The 9,749-nt window shown below is 31.7% G+C and overlaps 1 long non-coding RNA gene across 1 annotated transcript; it reads left to right on the plus strand.

The window, feature by feature from the left end:
• The first annotated feature begins 2,303 nt into the window (after positions 1–2,303).
• Positions 2,304–4,175, plus strand: LOC139488576 (uncharacterized). The gene is made up of 2 exons (XR_011656037.1): positions 2,304–2,801; positions 3,676–4,175. It is a non-coding gene; the product is annotated as an uncharacterized lncRNA (long non-coding RNA).
• The last annotated feature ends 5,574 nt before the right edge of the window (positions 4,176–9,749 follow it).

Below are 9,749 nucleotides of genomic sequence, written 5' to 3' on the forward strand. Positions count from 1 at the left end.
TCAGAATAAGATATATCCCCTCACAAACTTTCAGTTGAATCGGACAACCTGTTGTTGGGTTGCTGCCCTTAAATTGGTTATTTTAAGAAAATTTTGCAGTTTTTGGTTATTATCTTGAATACTATTATAGATAGAGATAAACTGTAAACAGCAATAATGTTCAGCAAAGTAAGATCTACAAATAAGTCAGCATGATCAAAATTGTTAGAGGACCCCCTAAGGAGTTATTGCCCTTTAGAGTCAATATTAAACAACTTTTCCTCATTTTTGTAACTTGTATAAAAATCTTTTCTAAAACTACTTGGCCAAATTTAACCAAACTTGGCCACAATCATAATACTAGGGTATCTATTTTTAAAAAGAGTGTCTAATGACCCAGCCTACCAACAAAGATGGCCGACATCAGTAAACACATTAACAGGTGAGCGACACAGGCTCTTGAGAGCCTCTAGTTTAAAAATCTTCTTCTCTGAAACTACTTGGCCAAATTTAACCAAACTTGGCCACAATTATCATTGTGGTTTGTAGTTTAAAAAATGTGTCCGATGACTCAGCCTACCAAACAAAATGGCCGGGCTTTGGCAATCAAATGTTGTCCGTGCATTAACTCATGAACCGTTCAACCAAAGCTTTTAAAATTTTAATATGTTATTACTGACAACTATACGAAGGTCAAGTTCAATAATGGCGATTTTGACTTTTACCGTTCAGGAGTTATGGTTCTTGAAAGGCGGCAATCAAATGTTGTCCGTGCATAAACTCATGAACCGTTCAACCAAAGCTTTTAAAATTTTAATATGTTATTACTGACAACTATACGAAGGTCAAGTTCAATGATGGCGATTTTGACTTTTACCGTTCAGGAGTTATGGTTCTTCAAAGATTGAAAAATGGAGTTTTCAGTCGTGTCCGTGCATTTACGCATGAACTGTTCTACCAAAGCTTCCCAAATTTTAATATGTTGTTACTGATGACAGAATGGAGGTCAAGTTAAATAATGACGATTTTGACTTTTACCGTTCAGGAGTTATGGTTCTTGAAACATTGAAAAATGGAGTTTCCAGTCGTGTCCGTGCATTTATGCATGAACTGTTCTACCAAAGCTTCCGAAATTTTAATATGCTGTTACTGATGACAAAATGGAGGTCAAGTTTAATAATGACGATTTTGACTTTTACCGTTCAGGAGTTATGGTTCATGAAAGATTGAAAAATGGTGTTTCCCGTCGTGTCCGTGCATTTTCTCATGAACCATTCAACCAAAGCTTTTGAAATTTTAATATGTTGTTACTGATGACAAAATAGAGGTCAAGTTCAATAATGACGATTTTGACTTTTACCGTTCAGGAGTTATGGTTCTTGAAAGATCATAAAATGGCGTTTCCATTCACATTGTTGCATTTACTCGTGAACCATTCAATCTATAAGCTTTTCAAATATTATTATTTCAAAATGTTGATACTGATGACAAAATGGAGGTCAAATTTGATATTGATGATTTTCACTTTCACCATTCATCAGTAATGGTTCTTGTGATATTGCCAGGACACAAATAAATAAATAAATCCGGTTTGCTGTCGTTGTGACAGCCTCTTGTTGGTTATTATCTTGAATACTATTATAGATAGAGATAAACTGTAGACAGCAATAATGTTCAGCAAAGTAAGATCTACAAATAAGTCAGCATGATCAAAATTGTTAGAGGACCCCTTAAGGAGTTATTGCCCTTTATAGTCAATATTGAACAACTTTTCGTCATTTTTGTAACTTGTATAAAAATCATTTCTAAAACTACTTGGCCAAATTTAACCAAACTTGGCCACAATCATAATACTAGGGTATCTATTTAAAAAAAAAAGTGTCTAATGACCCCGCCTACCAACGAAGATGGCCGACATCAGTAAACACATTAACAGGTGAGCGACACAGGCTCTTGAGAGCCTGTAGTTTTTTTTAACTGGATGTGATTGTCATAGCATGGTCACATGAATGGTTTGACTTGTCCAGTCCAGGCCACTTATCAGTTGTTTGTGCTCAATTTGAGTGTATTTATTTAGATTATCAATCCTTCTGCTTTGAGGGCCCTCATGGGGTTTTTGATTATGTGATTACTTGGCCGTTTTTTTAATGATTATTTGATTATTAAGCCAAATATTTCATGATTATTTGATTACCTAGGACTGTATTTTTAGTTTATGATTATTTGATTACTAAAGATAAGCAAATATTTAATGATTATGTGATTATATTGGCAAAAAAATGGTGATTATGTGATTACTAGGACCCCCCCATGAGGGGCCTCTGCTTTCAAGCACTTTCCAAAAATGGAAACAAATTATTTTCAGGAAAAAAATAATTTCGATTTTTTTGTGGAAAATAATTTTTTGACCCAGGCGCTTATTTTTGACCCATGTGGGGGAGGGGAAACAAACATATTTTTAATTTTGGCCTTAGATTTTTTAAGCATAGGTCTACTTGTTGTATGGAATGACTACAAGGTATCATATAAAAAAAGATGTCTGCCTGCCAAGGTTAATTTTACTGTGACCTCATATTCATAGAATAATGATAATATTCATGATATTGAACAGCAAGAATGATGAGTAAGTTGATGTTATATACAAATAAGACAAAATTTTCAGTTGCCTACTAATTATGTAATACATGTAGTAGTTATTTTTGTCATTAAATGATGTTTACCCTTTTATGTGTAGGGCAAGAACATGAAAGATAAAGGGGAAACTATAAACAGAAGAAATTATCAACAAAATAAGATTTACAGAGGTCAACAAAGCCTAAATGGTAAGTCCACTGTTATAAAAATTTTTGTCCTTGAATAATAATTAAATATTTATTAAAATAAGATGTGGTATGATGAAAGAGAAAACTATCCATCAGAGTTCAATTTAGTGGATGTAAGCATTGTAATTACTTATTAGAGGCCATTGATGACCTGTAAGTAATGAGAAAACCCATACCCTATACATGTTATAGTAATCTATAAAAGTCAACACTAACCAAATTTGAAACAGAGCATCAATTCAAACGTCAAATATACCAGACTAATTTATAAAAACAAAAAATTATGAAAAATAAAAATGACGGGTATGAACCAACATCAACCACTGAACTATGTACAAGCTCCTGATATTAGACAGGTATAATATGGCTGGGTTGATATAAAAATAAGAAACACTTAGCAGTCTGATTTCCAATGAGACATTTCTCCAATAGAGATCAAATGACATTTAAGGAGGCTCTAGGGTATAACAATTTCAGAAAAATGTTTTAATATTTTTATTTCATAACTCAATTTATTTATATCTTTATCATATGGTACACCAAATCATTCAAAACAATCAATTCGGTTTGGCCCCAGATGACTTTTAAAATGCATATATCATTGAAAAAGCTCCAAATTATCTCCCTTTGGTGCAAAAAAGCCATTTTTTGGCATTAAAAATGTAATATCTTATTTAACTCATCGGTGGCCTATATTTTTTATTATAATTTTAAATAAGCTGTACTTTAACTAAACTATTATAAAATTTAAGCGATTTCTGTAATTTAGTACTTGAATATTTAAATGAAAGTTTATCATATTAATCATAAACATGATAAAATAGCCATTTTATTGATCTCTTCACTGATAATTTTTGAGTTTGTGTATTTGTAGGTCAGAAATCTGGATTTTCATGGTCATCATTCACAGATCAATACTGAACGGAAAACTTAAAGCTGATATTTTTCTCCATAGTGCGACTTTTTTATTAATTTGAAATGGAACATGTTTTTTCCTACATTTATTTGAAAGAGGAAATTTCAACATGATGACTATAAACAAAAAGGAGTCATATCATCACGATCATTGATGCACAAGAACTTGATCATATAAATACAACAATGTAATTATCAATTGAAAGATGGAACGAATGAACAAGATATTAGAATGTTGTTGTCCAAATAAACTTGCTTTGTCTTCTCATTTGAATCTCTCCATTCAATAAAGATGTACAGAGGAAGATCTTTGAAGAACAGATTGAAAAAATGTTTTGTCTAAGAATTGCAGGAATATTCTAGTGAATGAAATTATTTATTGACTTCACTCTTATATAGTGGACTGAATAATTGTACATAGCAAGCTGTGAATAAAGAAAGCAAAAACTTTAACAAAAAGTGTTTATATTATAAATTTGCAATTATAAGCATACTATTATGTACACCACAAAGTTATATATAATTCAAATTGTTTGCCTATACAAGTATTGCAATGAACCTATAACAAAGAAAATCTTACCTCATGAAAAGAGTGAACTATTCAGTTAGAATATGAAATATTTTTTCAGTTCTATTTTTCATAATAGAATAAACAAGACAAAGATTTCAAAACAATATTTTTTCATTTATTTAGAAATTTCATCATTTTGTTTCAGTGAAAGGACTTTATTCTTTGACTGTAAAATATTATTATTATACATTCCAAAATAAGAATAATATTTATTGTCATATAAACAAATAAAAAACATGTTTGTGACAAAATTTAAAAAAAATTATATATATGAATATATAAAAAATATAAAAAAAACTCGTATACATTTAAAACATTTTACTACCAAACAGCATTCATTGTAACATACACATAACTTTATATTTATATATATATATTTATAATTTTAATCCCATAGGATTTTATTTTGTCCCATGGGATATTAAAAATCCCATGGGATAATTATAGTCCCATGGGATTTTTTTTGTCCCATGGGACAACAAATATCCCATGGGACTACAATAATCCCATGGGACCAAAAAAAATCCCATGGGATTTAACCAAAATCCCATGGGATAATGGTAAATCCCATGGGATTTTGCCCTGTCCCATGGGATATTGAAAATCCCATGTTTTTATAATTCAAATTGCAAAAATAAATATGAAAGTAACAGTATAAAACCAATGAAATTATTGAATCCCATGTAATTCCGCACATTTTGGTTATATACATGATATTGTAGCTCTTGTTTGAGGCGGCGGCGGATTTGCAAATGAGTGTTTTGCAAATTAAAAGTGTCCAGTGTTAATATTATCTTTGTAATCAGCATATAAAGTATAAGTAAGATTTGACATTGCCTTGTTAATGGTATAAGACGCCTTGATAATTGCTTTATGTGTAAGGAAGGATACTTTGTCGTATATTTGTACTGTTCGATTGAAAATAACAATGCAAACATACAAGGATGAGCTTGTACTTGACAGATGGTATTTGTTTGCTCTGAAATCTAGGATTTTTATTATAGAAAATATTTTTTACTTTAAACGAATAAAGGAATAGAAAATGTATGTTCTTATTACGTATAAAATTTAACGATATGAATGAGAAAATAAGCAAATAAAATCTCCGACTCAGACTTCTCTTAGAAATGTAAAATCTCATTTAAAATCAGTGATTCAGGAAGTTATTAAAACTGACATTAATAACATTAATAACATTATATGACATGTCGTGGTCATGATCGATAGTTATCGAAGGTACCAGGCTTCTATACTATTAAACGAGAAGACCTCATTTTGTGTTTCGCTTCTCTTCCTTCCAAAAATGAATTAATCATCACGACTCTGTGTTCTTTAGGTAACATGCATAGTCGCATTTGTCATCCATTCTTATGATTATTCAGATTGAGTTATTTTGGGAGAAAAACGACAAAATAGGTGTCTGGATATTGTTTCCGTTATCAGTTTAGGCATATATAAGACTTCCGGTTTTAAACATGCACAAGAACAACCAATCGTATGATAGATTACAAAAATGAAAAATAAATAAGGCAATCACAGCGTTCTCCATATCATGGTTTTAAGATCGCAATAACCACAACTATTAGAGACAATCATGTTTTCGCGTTTATCCACCTGTCAACTACGATTATACTACTATAATATACAGAGACTCTCTGTATTCTGTCTACTTTTTTTGAAATATTTACTATCTAAGGGGTCATACCAGTTGCATATATATTGAAAAAAGTAAAACATGTGGAAACAAGAATGTGTCCACAGTTTACGGATGCCACATCGGCACTATCATTTACTATGTATAGTGGACCGTTAAATGGGGTAAAATCTCTAATTTGGCATTAAAATTAGAATGATCATATCATAGGGAATATATTTACAAGTTTCGAGTTGGTTGGACTTCAACTTCATCAAAAACTACCTCGACAAAAACATTAACCTGAAGCGGGACAGACGGACGGACGAACGAACGAACGGACGAACAGACTAGAAAGCATAATTCCCATAAATGGGGCATAAACATTTATTGTTGAAAGTGAAAACTTTAACCTGAAGCCGAACAGAAGCACGGACGAACGAACGAACGAACGGACGAACAGACTAGAAAACATAATTCCCATAAATGGGGCATACAAATTTATGTAGTGATTTGGCCAAAATGAAAGTATGGTAGAGGTTAGAAGGAGGCAGGACTTATTCGGGACGTCGGGATCGGGTGTTTTTAAGCTCGGGATTTCGTGATTGAATATTTTTTTCTTAATTTCGGGATGTCGGGATATGCATTTCGTTAAAATACGCACCTTGGGATTTCATGGTTTTAAGCCCGGGATTTCGGGATCAGGGCCCCTCAGACCACCCCTCAAATGAGCCTTAGTCATTTATACGAGATTCAAATCCTACCATTGGCATGTTAATAGGGCTCTCAAAAGGAAAAGCACTGATGAATTGTCCTAGAAGCACATTTTATTAGAATAATAATGGTTTAATAAGCAGTTTCATTTATTTCATGTTTGAAGCGGTGCAAATTTTTTTAATTTAATTTGACTTTTACCAAACAATGCATTGTAGCAAAGGTGAAGAATAAATGTGGTATAAGGACATACACACGAAAAATAATTGAATTTAACAGAAAGGAAACACATAACGGACTTTGGAAAAAGGGAGAAGGCTTTTGATACCTTAAATGAAATTCTCCAGTCATTATATCTTTTTAAAAAAATGTTTCATTTATTTCATGTTTGGAGCGGTGCAAATTTTTAATTTAATTTGACTTTTACCAAACAATGCATTGTAGCAAAGGTGAAGAATAATTGTGGTATACATAAGGACAGAAACACGAAAAATAATTGCATTTAACAGAAAGGAAACACATAACGGACTTTAGGAAAAGGGAGAGGGCTTTTGATACCATATATGAAATTCTTCAGTCATAATATCTTTTTAAAAAATTCATCCTACAACAGGTTACAAGCTGTATATGCCCGCGATTTCGCGGGTGTGTTCTAGTATAATTTAATACGCCTGACGCGCGTTTCGTCTAGCCCTACATAAAAATCGTCAGTGACGTTTAGAAAGTTAAACAAGTACAAAGTTAAATAGCATTTATGACCCGAAACTCATCATTCATTCATTCGTGAAAGTCTCGGTTTATATTTGGGTTGTGAAATTGTCTAGACCTCTGTACTCTTGTTAAGATTAAAAGATAATTCCGATAGGAAAATTGCCGATTTTCATTTGTTTGATTTACTTTAAAACATTTTTTTTTAACTTTTTGATTAGTTAATAAATTAACGTATTAAACCAAATCATGTTATATCCAACAAACGGCCTGTAGACAGTCATTTTCTGGAGAGATCGTTCCAAATTACATGTTAAAAAGTAATATATCAGTCAATGATTTGCTTTGATTATTTGCATGCGTGTCAATTATTTCCTTAAAGTGTACTTTAATTTAGATAAGAAAGGTATTCAAACGAACCTGAAATGAGTAAATTCATGTTTAAGAAACCAATGACAATCTTGGGTTTCGTGTCGATTGAAGCTATCATGCAAATCTAAATAAAGACATTTTGATATCTCGAGTCGTATTTATTATCTAGTAATCATCCACTTGCCATTTCCCAATATCTTAAGTACTGACATGCATTAATTGTACGTGTTTGATATTCATAATATAAAGAATGACTCCTCAAAAGACATCTCTCAAAAATTAAACTATCTAGACAAAGTTCATAGAATGTATGAGTAGTTAAAGTTAATATACTTAATAGAACACATTAAAAAATCATTAATAGAAACAGATAATTTTGTGGTAATATAAAATAACTACTGAACAAAATCGATATTCAAATGAACTCATTATTTCCTAAACAAATGTTTTAGGACAGGTGTCACAGTGCACACCTGCATGAATACCTAAACCTTTGTCTAGTTCGAGTGTTTTTATTGTGTACTACAAAATATATCTCCTTATCTTAAAGTTTTTAAAACTATTAAAATGTTTCGTCATAATTAGGGTACATGCAATTCGGTGATAAAGGAGATCATTATCAATAATACATACATGTATAAAAAGAACACTTGCTATTAATGTTATGTCATATATAATTATGGACTATAAGATTTATCAGTTTGGCAAACATTATATGCTGTTTACTTATCATTCTTCGCGGAGGAATAAAACTTTTCCTTGAAAAGCAACTTCTTGCACCTCCTATTTTAACGATTGAAGGTAATTATGATTGTTAGTCCACCCACAGAAATTGTTGAAAATATTTATTCAAACAATGTGCAGTCTGTACAGACGGATAGCTAATTTAAAAGTGCAACACGATTTCGCAAGTAACACCTACACTTTCGACTTGCAAATAACTGAAACTACAAATACAGTATGGGAGATACCATTTGATATTTATAGGGGTGGGAGAGGGAGGATGGCTAGGATGACAAATTTTGTCCTGCATTTATTTTAGTTGTAGTTTGTGTTTATTTATTTTTCACCCTATTCGGGCCAAGTTTTTTTTACATAAAATGTCATCCTGCCTTTTTTGCCAAGTAACCCATCCTGCCGTCTTTAATACTCAAAACTCCTGTCCTGCCTATTTTTTTCAAATTTCATCCTATATATAGGCCATATATTTAAGCCAACATTTTGAAATTTCCGAAACTTAGATCTGATATATCAAACCCTGCATCGAAATTAAAGCTTTACATGATGCAGATATAATTCAGGGTACCACAATTTCTAATAAGTTCCCACTTTTAATACTAGTAACTGAAATTAAAATAATAAAATGAAACTTTACAGGAAGATATGTCTAGATACAGGAAAAGCTATAACACGGAAACAATATCCGTATTTACATTTTGGTACTGAGCTTAACTGGATTAGTGAAAATCTTTGGGACCCATAGTCTACCACTAGAGGCATCAGTGATAAAAAAACGTTTAGCGGGAACAATACAGTTGCAAAATTTGCACTTTTCGACAAATGATCTGTCGGTGATGCTCGAAGCAAAATAACTTAAAATTGTAAAACCTGATACCAACGTTATAGAGAGCTCATTAAAAAAATTGTCAAACTAATATACCATTAGCCAAATATGAATGTGCCATGATCAGACATATGCATAATAGCTGGAGCATACAATCCTTGATTGATTTTATTTTTTTATTTTAGAGGGAAAAGGGGGGAAAAATCCAAAATTCTCTGTGACCACTTTATTCTAGATGTTTCGAAATGAATGAAAACGAATTTGTAAATTAGATGTGTCTGTGATATGATGACTTTTAATATATGGATCCAGTGAAAGTGTTGCTATAAGTTTCGACGTCAATGGAAAATCAACTTATTAGGACGAATTAGAATGTTGGAAAAATAATTTCAATATTATGGCCATTCACATTTTGTTGTTCTTAAAGTGCGCTTCTTTGCGAATAATTTATTAATGTGAAATACGTAATAA

This window comes from Mytilus edulis, chromosome 9 (genome assembly GCF_963676685.1).
Source record: "Mytilus edulis chromosome 9, xbMytEdul2.2, whole genome shotgun sequence".
NCBI classification, from domain to species: domain Eukaryota; kingdom Metazoa; phylum Mollusca; class Bivalvia; order Mytilida; family Mytilidae; genus Mytilus; species Mytilus edulis.